Below are 19061 nucleotides of genomic sequence, written 5' to 3' on the forward strand. Positions count from 1 at the left end.
TACAGAGAGAGAGAGAGGGAGGGAGAGACAGAGAGGTCTTCTATCTGCTGGTTCACTCCCCAAATGGCCGCAATGGCTAGAGTTGGGCTGATCCAAAGCCAGGAGCCAGGAACTTCTTCGGGTCCCACATGTGGGTGCAGGGGCCCAAGCACCTGGGCCATTTCCAGTGCTTTCCCAGGCCATTAGCAGGGATCTGGATCAGAAGTGGAGCAGCTGGTACTTGAATTGGCACCTATACGGGATGCCAGCATCACTGGCCATGGCTTTACCTGCTACGCCACAACACTGGCCTCAGAATGTCATCTTTTAAATGTAATTGTGAGAAATCAAAATAATCTGAGTGTAAAGTGTCTTTCCCATTCTCTGCTGTGCCATCTCTTTCTTCTTTTTTTACTTTCTTACAAACCAGTTGTTCCTGCTGGACAAGTCCAGAGGATTGGGAACACTCTGGAATAAAGTGGTATCACTCTGCCCTCACAGGAAGGGCACCAAGGGGAGCTCCTTCTCGCGGTCCAGGCAGCCACACACAGGGCGTGGTGGGCCTGGTGGTGATGGTGGCAGAGATGATAGGAACTCCAGCTACTCCGTATTTCCTCTGTGTGCAGCACTGTTTGAAGCACCCATACCTAACCCCATGAAGTCCTACGATTATCCTCATCTCAGGGGTGACAAAGCAGGCCCAAATTCAACACCATCAGAGGGAAATGATGCCCTGTTTGTTGTTGCTCAAAAATGACCTGGACTGTGGGTGAGTGATCAGCAGGCTTCCTCCCAGGTAGCACACAGCTGTCCTCCTTCCTGTGTTTACGTTTCTGTGTGTCAGAAGGGTTACCACTCAGGGATTCTTTCCCTGGGGAGAACCATGTGAGTCCTGATCACACAGAAATGCAGGAAGAGGAATGCAGAATGCCTTATGTCTTTGAGCTTTTTTCTAGTTAAGAAAAGTTAACTTCCAGAACCGCTTGTTGTGTGCGCCAACCACCCTGCCTTGTTGCTGTTGTTGTTGAGTAGGGGGTGGAGGGTAGGAAATGTCCAGAGGAAAAGCAAGTTGATTTTAATCTGCTGAAAGTGTGCAGAGTCGTCATATTTCAGACTGATATCTAACCTTTCCAGCTACGCTGGAAATTATTGTTAATACTCTGGTTGCTTGCCATTGTTGCTGCAATCCATATGTCAGGTCAGTTCTTGTTATCCCAGTGATGCGTCTTTAATTCTTGAGGTATGGGGGAGAGCTTGCGGTGGGAGGGAAAGGAGGAGGGGAGGAAATGCAGCTCCTACGGAGTGTTGCTGACTCCAGCAATTCCTTTGCAGCAGTAATTACTCATTTTATGTGTGCTCCTTTCCGAGGAGCTGAGGAGGAGAGAAAGCCTGGGCTGTGACAGGAGTAGCGATGGCGTGAAGTTCTGGATGTCAACTTGGTGGACGGTGCTTTTGTTGACACTGAAAATAGACTCAAATAAGACTGCTGGAGCAGAAGACAAATGCCTCAAGGAATGACACCAGAACCCTCCCACCCTGGCACTTACTGTGTTAGATCAAGATGGAATTCATTTTAGGATATGGCAATACTGAGGATGTGTAAAATCAGCTGGCGTCATGGGATGCAGAGTTCAATAGGAAGAGAAGACAGAGGGCCCGGGGAGGATCGGCTCAAACTCATTAAAAACCAGCACATTCTCCTCCTTCAATATTTGGGAAGTACAGGTATGGTTTTGGGCTAGTGATTTGAAGACACTTCTGAAAAATATGCAGCTGTTTCCTTCTTTGGGGACCATCAAGAATTAGATGGTTGTAGTTCCATCCTGTGTGAAAACAAGATGTTGGGATAACTGTCCTTTGGAAGTCTGTTGAATGCTGGAATAATTCTGAAGATATAGCAGACCTCAGAGAGTTCGTGTAGAGGATGACATCAGTACTCCAGAGACAGGACAATGAGAGAATGAAGGAGAGTTTATTTATGGATGATGGCAAGTTGGAAAGAGAGAAGCATTAAATATGACTAACTCTCTTCGTATGTGCAAACTGTTGGGAAGAGTCGTTTGAGCCGTGTAATCCAGCACGTGTGCTTTTGGTTATATATCAGATGGAAGTGAAGATATGTGCCCGTGCAAAAACTTGCCCGTGATATTTATGCCAATATTATTCATAATATTTAAAAAGTACAGACAACCCAAATAACCATCATCTGATGCATGGATAAGTAAATTATCGTATATGCATGGAAAGGCAATAGAAAGGAATGAAATACAAATATACATGAATGCTACAACATGGATCACCCTTGGAAATATGCTGAGTGAAAGAAGAGGGACACAATGACCATATGAGGGGACTTTAAAAAGTTCGTGGAAAAATGGAATTAAAAGATAAGTTTATTTTGGTGCAAAATTTTTGTGAAATCCATGCATAATTTTTCCATGCTATTCATTTTCCATGGACTTGTTGAATACTTTTCATATTATACAAATATAATTCCATTTATATGAGATGTTCTGAAATCAGGCATGTATAGAGACTAAACTTAGGGCTAGAAGGGGGAAGAAGGAAATGGGGTTACTATTAATGGTTACGAGGTATTTTTGGGCAGGGGGCAAAAATGTTCAACAATTTAAGTTGTGGTGAATGTTCTAACTGTTGACTTATCATTTAAATATATGAATTTTATGATATGCGAATTGTATCTCAATAAAGTCATTTTTAGAAAAGATTTGTTTATTTGAAAGGCAGAGTGACAGAGAAAGAGGGAGAGACAGAGAGAGACAAAGAGAAAGAAGGATCTTCTCTCTCCTGGCTCACTCCCTAAATGGCTACAATAGTCCTGGCTGGGCCAAGCAGAAACCAGGAGCCAAGAACTCCATCTAGGTCTCCCACATGAGTGGCAGGGGCCCAAGTACTTGAGCCATCTTATCTTGACTCTCAGTGGAGCAGCTGGAACTTGGACTCAGGCATTCTGATGTGGGATGCTGGCATCATAAGCGTTGGCTTAATCCACTGCACTACAATGCCCACCCTGCACTAAAGTTATTTTTTAGAAAAGTCATTCAACCTCCTAGCATTCTAATTAACTCAACGTTTACCTTGGCCCAGTTCTCTTAAAAGAAAAAAATGATTGCTTCCTCCTCCAACCTGAACTTACCCAAGTCTTTTTGTTCTCAATGGATACCTTGATCTTTATGGATATACTACTACATAGTGCATGCTAAAAATAACAGCTGATCTGTACTGGGGGGAGGGAGGATGGTGGGAAGGCCAGAAGCAGCCTTTGTGTGTAAGTCTCTAATACGAAAGGCAAAATGAAATGCTAAGTGCTGTCCCTTACAAATTGGCAAAGGAATGGCCATGCTGGCTGCAGGCTGTAATTGACAGTGACTCTGGTGATTGCCGCCGTTGCTTCTTTTCATGCCCCCCTCCCCCAAACCCATAGATTTATTTATTTGAAAGAGTTACGGGACTTGGGGAGAGAGAGAGAGAGAGAGAGGGAGGGAGATATCTTCATCTACTGGTTCACTCCCTAGATGGCTGCAGTGGCCAAGGCTGGGTCAAGCTGAAGCCAGGAGCCCAGAGCTTCATCCCGGTGGCAGGGGCCCAAGCACTTGGGCCACCTTCTGCTGCTCTTCCAGGGCTGTTAGCAGGGAGCTGGATCAGAAGTGGAGCAGCCGGGACTGGAACCGGTGCCATATTGCATGCTGGCTTTACCTGCTGTGCTATAGTGCCAGCCTTTGCAGTGTAATGTGAGGTGACGGCTGAATCAGCCCATTGTTCCTCTGCTTGTTGATGCTGAGGGCTCGGCCTTAGGGTCTTTTCCACATCCTCCCTCCTCTAACATTTTACAAAATCCCCAGCTCCCAGGTGCTGGGAGAGGGTTGTTTCTACTTTGGAGGTGACAGAGCCTGACCCGGAAGCAGTCACCACAGCAGGCCGACAAGCTGTGTAGCCGCGGTGTCTCAAGGGCCCTCTGGTGCCAGAACACCGCTTCCCCAGGCCTCCCTTCCCGGTTCTCCTCAGGACAGCCGAGCCCCGGAGTTGTAGCTTTCTTCCGAAACCACACCTCTCATTTGTAATCATTGGTTTGGGAAACAACCACCTGGGAAGTGAGCAGGAAACTGGAGAAAGGCTCCCTGGCGACGCAGGAGGGCAGGAGAGGGTAAGCGGCCCCAAGAGATCAGGTTTGCCTTTCAAAGTAAGCAGGGGCCGGTGTGGTGCTTTCCTTTGCCATCGCTGTAGAAATCCCCTCTCCTCCTGGGGACTCCCGCAGTGGGTGTCCTGGTTCCTGGCACCGGCAGCATCAAGGCTAGGGTGGCAGTTGTGTTGCCCGTCGTCCAGCTTTTACGTGGTGATTGTGCCTTTCCCATGTCCAGGCTGCCTAATCGCGCACTGCTTATGCAACACCACCATTCCATGTGTACCTAGGAGCTAGGGACGTTTGTGTGTATGTTTTTTGTCTTGACACTAAAGGAGTGACTGAGGGGCTTGCCAGCGGCTGGCTGTAGGGTAGCATGAGGATCCAGGGCCCCACCGTCACTGGAAGGGAGCATGGTTTTATAGCATCACCCACCCTCCATACATTTGTCTCTGTGCCTGTTCCAGGCGAGGCATTGGGGTGGGCTTCCAACAGCAGACCCACCAGCAGCGTGCACAGAGATGCAAAATGAGGACCAGAGAGAGACGGGTGTGGCTCCTTAGCCACATGGGTGAGTGCAGTTGGTATGATTGAGTTTTCAGTTTGGCTCCAGACTTCTTGGCTGGCCCTGTCAGATGGGCTGTGTGGTTAATCACGCATGTGGCTCCAAATTGCTTTTGCTTTGTATCTTCAAGGACTGTGGCATGAACTTGTCCCTCTCTCGGTGCTTTTTGAGGGCAGGAAAGACCACAGCTGGGAGAAAGAGAAGGAAGTCAACACATCTAAAACGCTAACTGTTCTGCCTGCCGGTGAACGGCTCCCTCAGGCCCCAGATAAGATGACAGCAGCCCTGATGGTGGAGCTCTGGCGATCCGTGTGCCTGCTGTACCGGCCAGGCCCGTGGAGTTAGCCCTGCCTGCCCTCGTCATCCACCCGAGAGGGAGGCCTAGACATTGCTGTTTTCATGGGAGAGAGCTCTGGAAGGCTCTTCAGCCAGATGGGGAGCAGGGGCCAGCTTCTAGCCGGGCCTGTAGGTCCCATGGTGTCAGCTTTTTCCACACTTTGTCTTTTAGCCTCTCTTTTACGTCGTCCTAGCCCACAGAGCCCACTAATCAGGCCCAGTGGGTGGCGAGAGCTGAGCCTGCAGGTCTCCTGTGAGGGTTTGGGTTTTGGGCATAGGCTCTGAAAGCTCCTTCCAGACCTAAGAGCCCTGTTTTATTCCCTTCCTTGCTGTCGGTCTGTGTGTGGCAGCAGCTCGTCCCTCCCCCAGCCCCCGCGCCGTGCATTAGGATTATCACACCAAACATGAGTAATTATAAACTGCAGGGCTGGGCTCTGCAGCCCTTGCACTCCATGTGGCTGCTAATCCCCACAATGCATGCCAGCGCCAAGGGGACTTTTGTGCTAACTCCCGACCCACAAGGCTTTCTGCTGCCTTTGCTACAGCGGCTCACCTGTCCTGTGCTGGAACCCAGCTTGCCTGAGCTGTGACAGAGAGAACTGGCTTGTCAGGAGCCTCGTCCTGCACAGAATGAGATGCGGGAGCTTCAGTATTTGCACTTTTGCACCTGGTTGGGATCTTTTTGCTGACTGTCAGGAATTTGGGTGTCTGAGGACTGAACATTTTGAAGATCTCTCTCTACCTATAAATCTATCTTTCCTCCCATTTCTACTTTATTAGTAGATGGGCAACTTTCTCCTTTTCTTCCTCTGTGTTATAAAAATATAGACACAGGGGACTGGCGCTGTGGCATTGCAGGTAAAACTGCTGCCTGCGATTCTAGCATCCCATATAGGCTCTGGTGTGTGTCCTAGCTGTTCCACCTCCAATCCAGATCCCTGTAAATGTACCTGGGAGGGCAGCAGAAGATGACCCAAGTGCTTGGGCCCCTGCATGCACCTGGGAGACCCGGAAGAAGCCCCTTGGTCCTGGATTCAGTCAGGCCCAACTCTGGCCATTGAGGCCATTTGGGGAGTGAACCAGTGGATGGAAGACCTCTCTTTCTGTCAATTTTTCTCTTTTTTAACTCTGCCATTCAAATAAAAATAAACAAATAAATATTTTAAAAATATATAGACACAACAGGTTGGGGGGGATGATTGTGTTTCTTGCCTTTGTCTATTATCAATAAAAAAAGATTCAAACTTTTGTTTTTAAGTGTACTAAAATTTTGGAGCTTATTTAAGCATTTAGTGATTCATTAATCAGACAATACTGGACTGCAAGAGGTTCACTGTTCCACTAGGGGCACAAATGAAAAGCTTTCATAAGGGGATTGCCTAAGGGGGACAAAGAAAATATTTGGTTGATTAAAATAGAAAGTCCTTAGATGGAGATTAGTAGATGGTTTCTGATTGGTAAAGTTTCTCATTAGGGGTAGCTGATTTTTTTTTTTTAATTTTTATTTTTGATGCAAAATTTCAAGGCTGACTTTTTGGAAAGCACTTATCAGAGAGCAGAAATATGAAGTGAACACCAGCAAACTGGCTACATTCCTTCTCTCTCTGGGCTGTTGTTTCATCTGGTGTGGTTCATGAATAGCTTCCTACTGTTGGTCCTGTGCATATGCAGAAGGAAACCCCAGGGCTGTTGCTGTTGGAGACGTCTTAGATGTCCTGTGTACTGAGCAAGTGTCAGAGTGAACCACACACACACACAGTATATTGGCAAAAGTCAGTGTCTAAACAGATAGCTTCCACATATAAGCACTGTCTATCTAGTGTTTGTTTAAAAGGAGGTCATCATAGAATCACTCCAGTGTAACAAGCAAGATACCTCTGAACTGGCCATCTTGTCACAGACCCACACCGGATATATTACATTTCTCCAAGGGCATTCCTTCCTCTCTGTCTCTCTCTCTCTCTCCCCCTCCCTCCCTCCCTGCCTCTCCCCCCCCCCTCCCCCCCCTTTCTCTCTTTCTCTCTGCCTTCTCTCCTTCCCCTGTTCATTTGAGTGTTGCTGTAGAAATTATTTTACCTTCAAAGGCAACTGATCTGACTCTTGGGAGACAGGAGGCCCTAAATGAACAGAGCACTCACATCATTTGAAAAAGAGTTGCCCCCTCACGTGAGGATGCCTGGTGGACTTTAAATGATAACAGCCTTCTGGGCAGTGCCAAGGTGCCAGTCCAGGCCTGGGTAGAGGATCAGGGTCAGGACACCAAGGAGAGGAGGTGGCAGCAGAGGACAATGCAAACCAGAGCTGGGCCTGGTCACACTAGCTATGGTCAGTTTGCAGCACACTGGGCAAGAGGGTCAGTGTGAAACTATGGCTGACTCTCAGCATAGCACTTGCCAAAAACCCAGCCTTGGGACTTTAGAAAAAATGAATGCAGAAATCAGATCATGGGAGATACCAATCAGGGCATAGGCGAGCCAAAGGAATGCCAGCGTTCCTAGCAAGATGCTGGCTGACCCTGACTTTGGCCCTGCAGTTTATCGTGGTAGTAGCCACACACTCTGAAACTGCCCTAGCAGAACATGGCCCCTGCCCCACTGGAGGGACTGAGTCCGGCTGCACGCTGCCATTTTAGCATGAGGTAATGCTGGGTTATGTTCTTGCTGGCTGCAAGCTGACAGATTGGGGGTGGGGTTCTCTTAGTATTGCCTCTTCCCCAGGGTGGAGAAGAGATGGCCCTGACCCCTTTAAAAATTTGTCCAGCGGCAGCGTTTTCCAACCAGTGTGCTGTTTCGTCTTTATGAAGGTTAGGGTCACAACCCTGACCCCAACTATGGTTGCCATGGTAACTGCTCTGGACTTAAAAAAAAAAGTGATTTTGCTTCCTGAAAATGTTGTTAGAAAATGTTTCTGTGAGATCATCCTCCACATTTTGAAATGTGACTTCTCGCTCTTAGAACTTTTGGGAGAGTATTTTTTTTTTTTTTAAAGCAATAGAGCAAAATAAGGATCAGGTCTACAAATGTGAGCCCCAGATGTGCTGCTGGGCAAATGCCAGATTGTGTGTGAGGAAGCCATCCAACTTGTGTTTTCTCGTTTCTGTTGCGTATCTGCTATCTTGACAGTTTGTTTGAGAATAAAAGGAAATTTACTGCCGATATCTCTGGTTTAAATATTTAATTCTGCAGTCGCATTTATTGTCTTGCTTTCAATCCAGCCCCGGACTGTTGTTGCTAAATATTTCTGTGAAATTAGACATGTGGTAATTATTTTACTTTTCTTCACCCGGCCCCACTGATGGCCTCTGGACACCACCTCGTTTCTCTCTCCCTTTGCTCTCCCATTTCTTGAGCCAGTGACCACCTGTGTGTCCTCCTCTCCCTTCTTCCTCTTTCTGCCTGGCTTGCTGTCCTGAGCTCGTCTCTGGGCATCACTGGTGAGGCTCCTTGGACCGCTTCATGGCAAGCTGGGACGGGACAGGTGCCCTGGAATCTGTCTGGTCCTAACCACCTTCAGAGAGGACCAGGCAGGGTGCAGTGGTGGCTTCCTCACTGTCAGTGAGAACTGGGTGTCAGTGCTGGTCTGGCGTCTGGGACCCAGACTCCAGTTAAGAGCCCTTCCTGCCACTTCCCCCCTCCCCACCTTTGAGGCCCTTTTCTACTCGCGCTCTCCCCCGTGACCCGAAGTGCAGGCCTTGGCACTCTCCTTGCCTCTGTTTCCTCTCCCCTAGGTGGCTTGTCTGTTCCTCAGACTCTGGTTGTCACCTCCTTGCCAATGGCTCCCAAAACTTTCCATAGACTTCTCAGGTAGAGCCTCAATCAGGACCCTGTAGCACCCCACTCTCAGCCCCACCCGAGCTCCCAGGTGCCCGAGGTGTGTATACTACAGAGGAGTGTCCACCTGTATGGTTCTCCCTGTTGTCAAATACGGCTGATGTCATTGATCTCAGCTCTGTCACTTCCCAAGGCCATGGCCCAGGGTGAATTTCTTAACTCTTTAAATCTCAATTCCCTCACTTACAAAAAGCGGACTTTAAAGGGTTCCCTGAGGATTGAGAGATAGCTCTGCGGCATGAGTGCCTGGCGCAGGGCAAACACTAAGTGCTAACTAGTGCTTTAGTTTTGCCTAAAATTGAATTTACGCCCCCCCCCCCCCCGCCAGCTCTACTCCCTGCCGTGCTGCTTTATTTTTAAACAATTTATTAAAATGCAGTACGTGTAACCTACAAATACACGTAGGGTACAGATCCAAGAATTGTGCAGATTCCCTGTTGCATCCATCTTGGAACTCAGAACCAGCTAGAGTCTACCCACCTGCTTCATACCCCAAGTTCTACTGATTTCTCATTTCTCTGTTCCTCCCCTTCTAGCCTGCAGTCCTCCCCAGTCTCCTGGTACTAGCATCTTCAGTATTAGACCTGACTTATCTTTGAACTGCGAGCCCCTTCACAGAACCAGTCTTCTCCAGATAGCACTCCCCTACGTCATCTGCTTTTTCATTCACAGATCGGTTCAGTTGTTATCTACCAAGAACTTAGGGTGTGCTAGGTCAACATTGTGCTGGCTCCTTACCCTCATATATCTTCCTTACCTGTTGGGGTTAAGGGAGAATAAATGTAGTGAAACATAGCAAATAATAAGGCGAATATTTTAATAACATGTAGCAGAAATCCCACAAAGGGACTGTTAATACTATATGGAGGTGAGAAGGGGAGTCCCAGAAGAAAGAATGTTTGATGTGGGGAGTGGAGGTTGGGCTTATGAGTCCAGCAGGTGGTACTGGGTAGACTGACAAGAGGCCTCAGTATACGCAGAGGGAAGAACAGAAGCTAAGTGCGGATGAAGGTTCTTCCATGTACATGGTGTGGCTGCTACACAGATCAGGGGGTGGCAAGCTATGGCCTTCAGACCAAGTCCTGCCCGTTTCCTGGTTTTAAAATGGCTTTGTTGGGATATAATTTACATAACATAAAGTTCACCAATTTAAAGTATGTAAGACAATGGTTTTTAGGATATATGGGGTGGTAATCAAATTTTAAACATTTATTACTTTTTTATTAGTATTTGAGAGGCAAGCAGACAGGCAGCCAGAAAATCTCCCATCCACTGGTTCACTCTCCCAAATGCTTACAATGGCCAGGGCTGGAGCCAGCAGCCAAGAACTCAGTCCAGATCTCCCACGTGGGTGGTGGAACCCAACAATTTGAACCACCATGGGCTGTGTCTCAGGGTCTGCTTTGGTGTGAAGCTCATTTTGGGAGCCAGAGCCAGAGCCAGGAATCGAATCCAGTCAACTAGACATGGAATACAGGCATCTTAGCTGGTGTCTTAATTGCTAGGCCAAATGCTACCCTGATAATTTGGTTTTAGAACATTTTCCTCACCTCAGAAAGAAACCTTAACCGTTGACAGTCACCCCTCGTTCACTGTGTGCCCTTGCCTGGTCCACAGCGACCACTAATCTGCTTTCCAGATTTGTCTGTGCTAGACACTCACATCCAGGGAGTGATACACTTTGTGTTCCTTGGTGCCTGGCTTCTTAGAGGAACACATTTGAGTTTCGTCTGTGTTGAAGCATATGTCGGTTATTTCATCCCCTTTTGTTCCTGATTAGTATCCCTTGGTTTGATTCTACCCCACTTTATTTTTATCCATCAGTCTGATGCCTGTTTTCATAAACAAAGTTGTATTGGGACAGAGCCATGCCCATTTGTTTATAGATTGTGGCTGCTTTCTCACTACAGTGGCAGAGTTGAGAGTGTGACAGTGACCTGTGTGGCCCACAAAGCCTTAAATATTTACTCCTTGACTCTTTGCAGACAGAACTTGCAAACCCCTGGAAAAGAGGATGGGGACAATGGTGGGGTGGGCTGGGGCCCAGAAGTGGAAGAGGAGACTGGAGAGCTACCCACGTGGGGCTTTGGACGTCATCCCTGGATGTGTGTGCAGTGTGAGGCCCTGCATCTGAACACATTGTTTCCGCCTGAGTGCAGATTGCTGAGACTGCCTCCGACTCGCCATTTGAACTCACTGCCCCAACCCAACTACTTGTCCGCTCTGCATCCTTGCATTGTTAGGAGCCCGGGCTGAAGTCTTAACTTTCTGATTCCTTTACCCTCTCCATCTCCTCCTTTACTAAAAGCTGCTCCGAACCCTCTCTTATCCACCATCACAGTCTGTGCCTCCCCAGAGTATGGAAATCCATGTTTTCTTAGATATTTGCTACTGAATCGGGACTTCTTTTTAAAATTTATTTGAGAGGCAGAGTAAAACAGAGAGATCTTCCATCCTTTGGTTCACTCCCCCAAATTTCTGCAACAGCTTGGGCTGGGACTGGGCCAAAGCCAGGTTTGGGTGTCCCATGTGCGTGGCAGAGTCCCAAGTACTTGAGCCATCCCCTGGTGCCTCCCAAGGTGCACATTAGCAGGCATTTGGATCAGAAGTGGAGCAGGAACTTGAACTGAGGCGTCCACATATGGGATGTGGATATTTCAATTGCTGTACCAAAATGCACAGCACACGTGACTGGACTTCTTGAGGTCAGGAATCAGGTCTTGGGCCTCTTCTTCTTCTTCCTCTTCTTCATTTTCTTCCCTTCCCCCTCCTCCTTATTCAAGATTTATTTGTTTATTTGAGAGGCAGAGTTACAGACGGAGAGAGGGAGAGATCTAGAGGTCTTCCATCCTCTGGTTCACTCCCGAAATGGCCACAATGGCTGGAGCTGGGCCTATCCGAAACCAGGGACCAAGAGCTTCTTCCGGGTCTCCCACGTGGGTGCAGAGCCCAAGCACTTGGACCATCTTCTACTGCTTTCCCAGGCCATCAGCAGGGAGCTGGATTGGAAGTGGAGCAGCCAGGACTCGAACTGGTGCCCATATGGGATGTTGGCACTGCAGGAGGAGGCTTAACCTACTGGGCCACAGCACCGTCCTCCGCCCCCCCCCCCCCCCCCCCCGGCCTCTTCTGCATTATGCAGCTTGCATTCTTGCATGATGCCCAGGATGTTAAAGTCGCACTGTAAGTTTATTAAACTGCTCTCCATTTTCACAGTGCCTTTTTATTTGATTCGTATTATATCTATAGACTTGTTGTTTTGTCCACAAGCCCCTGCTCTGTGTATTTCTACTCTGAGTTTCTTTTTTCTAATCACATCTGCTTTAATTAATCTTGCAATTTACTCCAAACTCTGTAGATCTCTGTTTCAGTCTTTGCACCAGCCTTCTTCTGAATCTGTGTTACATTCCTTTTCACTCTTAAGGGTTTTAGTCATCTGCTAGTAAACTAGTTAGTCCTTTTCCTTGGCTGGGTAGAATGCTATAAATGGTTTTCAGCTCTGTGCTGCTCCCTTGGGTAGCTCATTTGATCTGAGCCGGGTTTGAAGTTGGGCCATTGAGAATAATCTGTCCTCCTGCTGCAGGGAGTGACTCCCAGGCACTTCTGAATGTAGCTGGAATTAATTAATGTCGATTCCTCCAATTGAAAGAGGGCATTTTACTCTACCGTGTCCTATTAAATACCTAAGAACTTGATTTTTTAAAATTTTGTTTTCTCGCTCAGTGAGTACTTAAAATATCTCTGCCTATATAGTAATTTGTTCCCTGTTTAATGTGGCTCTTTCCTTTGTTTACTCTGGACTCAAGTCTTTGTAGCTTGTTTTCTAAGTCAGCTCAGAAGTTGCTGGTCATTGGATTTGGCAGCCTCCTCAAGCTTTACCCACCAGAACCCTACAGGAAGTTGTGTGTCGGCCAGAAGAGTCTGTTTATTTAGAGCATGGTGTCCGGCAGAAGCAAGCCATTTATGAGGGTCTGGTCTTAAAGACACAGGCAGCGGAATCTGTGTTAGGAAGACCTGCTGCTGTGGCTCATGCCGCACTTGTGGGCTCTGTGCTTTTCTTCCAGCCCGCCGGGCAATGTTAGCTCAACTGCAAGCAGATTGAAATAGTCTTCTTTGAACCAAGCTCCTTAGCATTGTATCCAAGGCTCAGACAGTTGATAGCCCTTTTCAACGTAAGAGAATGGAATTATTTAATTTTTTCAGTAATAAATTGTCTTTTACAAGTTGATCATCTAGTAGGAATCTAGTAGGAATTTGCTGTCGGTGCCCTCCTGAGTTTGAATGCAAAAGCTGTGTTGAAATGGCCATGCTTTCAATTCCTGGAAGTCCACAATCATCGCGTACTATCTTGATTCTAGTCCAAGGTATGCTACAATAGCGCTTTCTGTGTATGCCATTTTTTTAACCTGAACCACAGAGTCCTTCAGCTGAATCTAAAATTTTTGTATTTCTTGGAGGAGGAGTGGCAAGTGGTAGATGTCAGTGGGTCTAGCTGTGGGCCAGAGCCAAAGGCAGCTTTAGGATCCAGGATCCCTGCTAGAGCCTCACTCTTGCCTGGCACCCGAACATCCCATTATGCCCATTAACACTGAGTTTCTATTTGTTGATACGCATGCCCATGCACCTGCCGCTTTCTGAATTTGCTACAGCAAGTTGGTGATGTGTCTCTTTAAGCTCTGTGTGCCTAACACGGAACTTGCCGTGGGGTGGGTACCCAATACCTGTGCAAGGATGGGAATGAAAGCTGCACAGGTGTATTCTTAAGAGGTGAGCCCTCCCTGCTTTGTTAGTGTGGCCTCACTTTCAGTGCTCTGGGTGTGTCCCCAGGTGTCCTGCAGGAGAGGAGCAAATGGATGAAAGCACTGCCCAGAGGGTAGGTGTCACACTCCTCAGCTCCCACGTGCCCCTGGGGTCTTCACATACCTGCAATTGGATTTTTTGCAAAGTGGAAATAATATTAAGATTTCTGCCTCAGAACAGCTCTTAAAAAGCATTAACTTGGTGCCAGCACTATGGTGTAGTAGACTAAGCCTCCGCCTGCAGTGCTGGCATCCCATAGGGGTGCCAGTTCAAGTCCTGGCTGCTCCACTTCCCATCCAGGTCCCTGCTAATGCATCTGGGAAAGCAGCAGAAGATGGCCCAAGTGCTTGGGTCTCTGTACCCAGGTTGGAGACCTGGATGCAGTTTCCTGGCTTCAGCCTGGCCTAGCCCTAGCCATTTGAGTAGTAAACCAATGGATAGAAGCATTTCTTCTCTCTCCACCCCCCTCCCTCCCTCCCTCCCTCTCCCTCTCCCTCTCCCTCTCCTTACCTCCTCCCCCTTCCTTCCCTTTCTCTCTCTTTACCTCTGCCTTTCAGATAAATAAACAAATATTTTTCTTTTTTTTTGAAAAAAGCATTAGGTAAATGTGGCGCTTGGTGAGTTTGAAAACAATACTTATTCCTCTCCTGCTCCTCTCAACCTCAGGAGATAGATGTGCAGCCAAAGCTTTCCTTGGAGGCAGCAGTTGCTGAAGGTGGAGGAGATGGCTGAAGCCCAGAGGAGCTGCAGGCCGTTTGGGACAACGTGAGCCGTGGGCACGCAGCCTGTCTCCTTCACTGGTCCTGCTGAGTCTCAAACTTGGGAGTCTGCCCAAAGCAAAGGCAGTGATGATGAGCTGTGCTCCAGCTCGCCAGCCTCAGGGGACTCTGAGGGGCCCAGGGCCTTCCCTTATGTCCTGAGCACGCCCCGGCTTTTCATCTGTGCAGCTGACTAGGGGGCTCTGCCTCTTCCCTGCCCAGGCATCCCGAGCCAGAGTTGGCCCTTTCTGCCTCCCTGTGTGGTGTTGGTGCACGTGTAGCTGTTTGTTTTTGCTTCCTGATTTCCTATGGTTTGAGGCTTCCACGCTGTCACCACTGGTTGGTAAGATAGCAAGAATCTAAATGACACAGTAATGTTACCATTGTGAACAAGTATTTTTCTGAAAGAATCTTTCTTGTTCATTTTTAATGCTGTTAAAATCTAATTCCCAGTGTTTTAGTTGGAAGCTATTCAAATTTCCCAAATCGTAAAATCGTACACAGCCTACTCCAAGTTAGTTTTTCTTGATTCAGTGCATTAAAAAAAAAAAAAAAAACCCAAATAGGGAAATGACCCATGTTAATTACAAACCAGAGTTGTGGATCTTTAATTTGCTTTGAGTTTGTTTTTTTTTTTTTTTATGTGTTTTGGAGAAACACACATAGCAGGGTAATTTTCAGTTGTATTTTGCCGTGTGTTTTTGCATATATTTCCTACACACTTTCCCTGACTTGATACTATCACTGTGTATATGTCCTACATGTGTTTCCTATTTTTTATGACTCATACTTACGGTACTCATAAAGCTTTATCCTTTATCTTGGCGCTGAGTAATGAGCCCACTTGCACATTTCCAGCAGGGATGTGGGTTGGGGATTTTGCATGTAATCCTACAGGAGAGGCCTCCGAGAGGCACGGTGCAGGCAGTGTGACATACGCATCTGCAGCGACGACTCACGTCTCCTCCCCGAGCAATCAGTCAGCTCGAATTTTGTGAACTTAACTGAGTTTTAGTTTCGAGGTTTTCTTTTCCCTTTGCCCCCATGTGTTGCTGCGTGTGACAGAGACCACCAGAGAGTGAACAGATGGTACATATGCTGTGCTCCTTTTCCTGGCTGCTGCCCGTTGTGGGGAAGGGTTGTGGTAGAGGAAGACCTGGAAGTAATTAACTGAAAGGATATTTGTAATTCATGTGGCAACAAATACATGCAGGGGGGTCTTCTTGGATTCAAATAAGCGTTCAGACCCAAGAAACACAGGATACAGGCTAGGGACCACCACCTGCAGCAGGGCAGCCTGGGAGTCCCCTTTTCTGGATGCCTGTGGCCATCTGCACATCAGTTTGGATCACTGATGAGGGCTGTGCAGGTGCAGGTGATGGCTCATGTATCAGTAAAGGAGTTCTGCAGTGTGTGAGTGTGTGTATGTGTGTGCATGTGTGCATGCGTGTGGGTGTGTGTGTGGTGTGTGGTATGTGCTTTGCTCTAGTTTAGAGGCTTCACACTGTCCCAGGAGCTAACAGGTAACTTTGCGAAGTTGGAAGTTTCCATGCCCAGCTTACAAGAGTCACTGCTCTCTGGGAACCCCACAAATACCTCTTCCTATCAGATATTTAACATTTTTTCAGTTCCAATAAGTAAATTGGCATGTGGTGTGGTTGGCCTATTGTTCTATCAGATTACTAAGATTACAGAATTAATAGAGTTAAAAGAAGATCAAATTCCCATGTAAAAGAGCAAAAAGTTTTGTCAACTCTTTATCCACACCTGAGATTTTGTTATTCTCTTTTCTGATAGGCTAACTGATGGCCTGCAAAGATATATACCTACATCCTAACCCCTAAAACCTTATGTGGGGGAGTGGGGGTGGGGAGAAGTCTTTGTAGTTGGGATAAAACTAGGAGTTTTTTTTCAGATGAGGGGATTATGCTGGGTTATCTGGATGGCTCCTAAATGCCATCACATGTACCCTTTTAAAAGGCAGACTGCACAAAGTGGGCAGAGAGGGCTGTGTGACTCTGGAGGCAGGCACTGGGGGGCTGAGGTCACGAGCCAAGGATTTCCAAGCGGCTTCGAGCAGCTGGAAGAGGTGAGGGGCACAGCGACACAAGGGACATTCAGAAAGTTCATGGAAAACGTACATCATGAAAATACCATGCCTGCATTTCAGATTTGCTTTGCACCAAAATAAGTTTATCTTTTAATTTCAATTTCCCACAAACTTTGTAAAGTTCCTTCTTACTGATGATTTTGGACTTGGCTGTGGGAGAATATGTTTCTGTTGTTTGAAGCCACTGAATTTTTGGTAATTTGTTAGAGCAGCCACAGGGAAAGAATGCATACATTCGTTTGGAAGATTGTATTTTTAAAGTTTTTTTAAAAAAATTATTTGAAAGGCAGAGTTAGAGAGAGATAAATGGAAGGAAGGAGAGGTGTTCCATCCACTGGTTCACTCCCCGAATGGCTGCATCAGCCAGGACTGGGCCAAGCCAGGAGCCAGAAGCTTCTTTTGGGTGTCCCACATGGGTGGCAGGGTCCCAAGGACCTGGGTCATATTCTGCTGCTTTCCCAGGTGTATTAGCAGGGAGCTGGATTGGAAGTGGAATAGCTGGGACTTGAACTGGCGCCCATATGGGATGCCGGCACAGGCAGCGGCGGCTTAACCTTCTGTGCCACAGCACCGGCCCTGGGGAGAGTGTCTTGAGTTCCATGCAATTCCCCTGTTCCCAGTTTATTCTCTCCTTGTGTTCCTCATCTCTGTAATGGACTCTGCCACCCTCTTGCTGAGGTCCAAACCATTGGCATTATCCACTACTTCGTGTTCTCAGATGTTGTGCAACCTTGCTTGTTCTTCCATAAGAATAGGTTCTGAATCTTCCCACCACTGTCATTACATCTTCACTTGCGGTGCAGTGGCCCCCAGCCTGTCCCTTGGAAGAGTGCAGGGTCTGGGGTGAGTGCTTGCATTGGAAGCACTCCACTGTCTCTGAGCTGTGTGACTTTGGGCACATTAACTTATCTATGCCTTAGTGTCCTCATGGGGAGACAATAATAGCTTCTACTTCATGGGATTGCTGTGCTAGTTAAATCGTGAAAATGTGACAGGTGCTTAGAGCAGTGCATGGAATATGATCAGCACTCAATAAATGTCAGCCACTGTCATTAAGAGCCAATAAGATCTATTCTCTGCATAGCAGCCAGCACCATCCCTTAAAAACTTGAGTCCAGTCATGAACTTCACCAGCTCAGCTTCCTGTAGTGGTTTCTCATTACGTTTGGAATAAACCCCCCAATCCCTTCCAAAACCTTAAATGATCTTTCAGCCCCTCTCCCTCCACTGTCAGCATTACTCCCCGTACATTGATGTCCTTTTCCCTGGGGTACTTTGTCCAGGTCCTCACAGGCTTTCCTCCCCTCCCCCAGTCCCTGCTGCACCCTTGCCTCTGCTGATGGGTCTCATTGGCCACCCAGTATAACATAGCTATGGCTTCAACATGAGACCATGTTTTACTTCAAGCAAAACCCTGATACTACCACCTGGTGTCATGTATGTTAAGCATGCTTATTGTCTGTCCCACTAGCATATCTATGAGAAGAGATATTTTGCTTGCTGATATTTCCACATTAGAGTGCCAGCACTCAAGCATTTGTGAAATGAATTTTGTTGTACTAGTTAGGTTTAGCAAATATGTCCAGTCTAGAAATGCTGTATTTGGAAATCTCTCATTATAATTATATTTTGTGAAAAGTCTGGTTATTGATATTGGCACATATGGTTCAGACATAAATGTTTCTTTTTTTTTTTTAAGATTTATTTATTTATTTGAAAGATGGAATTACACACACACATACACAGAGAGAGAGAAAGACAGAGAGACAGAGAATCTTCCATCTGCTGGCTCATTCCCTAAATGGCTGCAACAGCTGGAGCTGGGCCAGGCTGAAGCCAGGAGTTTCTTCTGGGTCTCCCATGTGGGTGACAAGGGCCTAAGGACCTGGGCCATCTTCTGCTGCTTTCCCAGGCACATCAACAGGAAGTGAAGCAGCCGGGACTCAAACCAGGATCCATATGGGATGCCGAAGTTGCAGGCAGCAGCTTTACCCACTATGCCACAACACTGGCCCCAGTAAATGTTTCTTGAGTCAAGGTTTCAAGGTATAGGAGACAACCCAAGTTCTGGATCTTAATCCACGAGGACTTGATCCTACATCTAGCATACTCTTTTTTGTTTAGATTTGAGCAAGTATGTAGGTGCATGGGAGTCTCAGTTTCTTTTTTGTCAGTATAAAGAAGTTGGGAAGATCGAACTGTAATATTTCTTTCAGTTTGAGTTTTTTTTTGTTGTTGTTGTTTATTTTTTTCTTGAGCCTACATTGGGTGTTAAGAATCTATTTTTTATGCAGTTAGTCCAGGCCTTCAATATGAACAACAGCTTAATTTGCATTTAGTAAAAAATATCAATTGAAGCTTTGCGTCAAAGTGTTTCTGGATTTGTTTAAACTAGAGAATACCCTTAAAGAAACCCTCAGCATACAGTGGGTAAGCTGAAATATAAATTAAGAGTGTCTGATGTATTATTAAAAAAAATCTGGATTAAGTCGGATTTACAGATCTGAGGGCAAATCTGACCTGTAAATACTTGGTGGCAAAT

The 19061-nt window shown here is 46.9% G+C and overlaps 1 protein-coding gene across 7 annotated transcripts in view; it reads left to right on the top strand.

The window, feature by feature from the left end:
• Positions 1 to 19061, top strand: part of TGFBR3 (transforming growth factor beta receptor 3) — a 216895-nt gene that overhangs the window by 91491 nt on the left and 106343 nt on the right. The gene's annotated exons all lie outside the window — the stretch shown is intronic.

This window comes from Oryctolagus cuniculus, chromosome 7 (genome assembly GCF_051225735.1).
Source record: "Oryctolagus cuniculus isolate XC-2025 breed Fujian yellow rabbit chromosome 7, ASM5122573v1, whole genome shotgun sequence".
In the NCBI taxonomy this organism is placed as follows: domain Eukaryota; kingdom Metazoa; phylum Chordata; class Mammalia; order Lagomorpha; family Leporidae; genus Oryctolagus; species Oryctolagus cuniculus.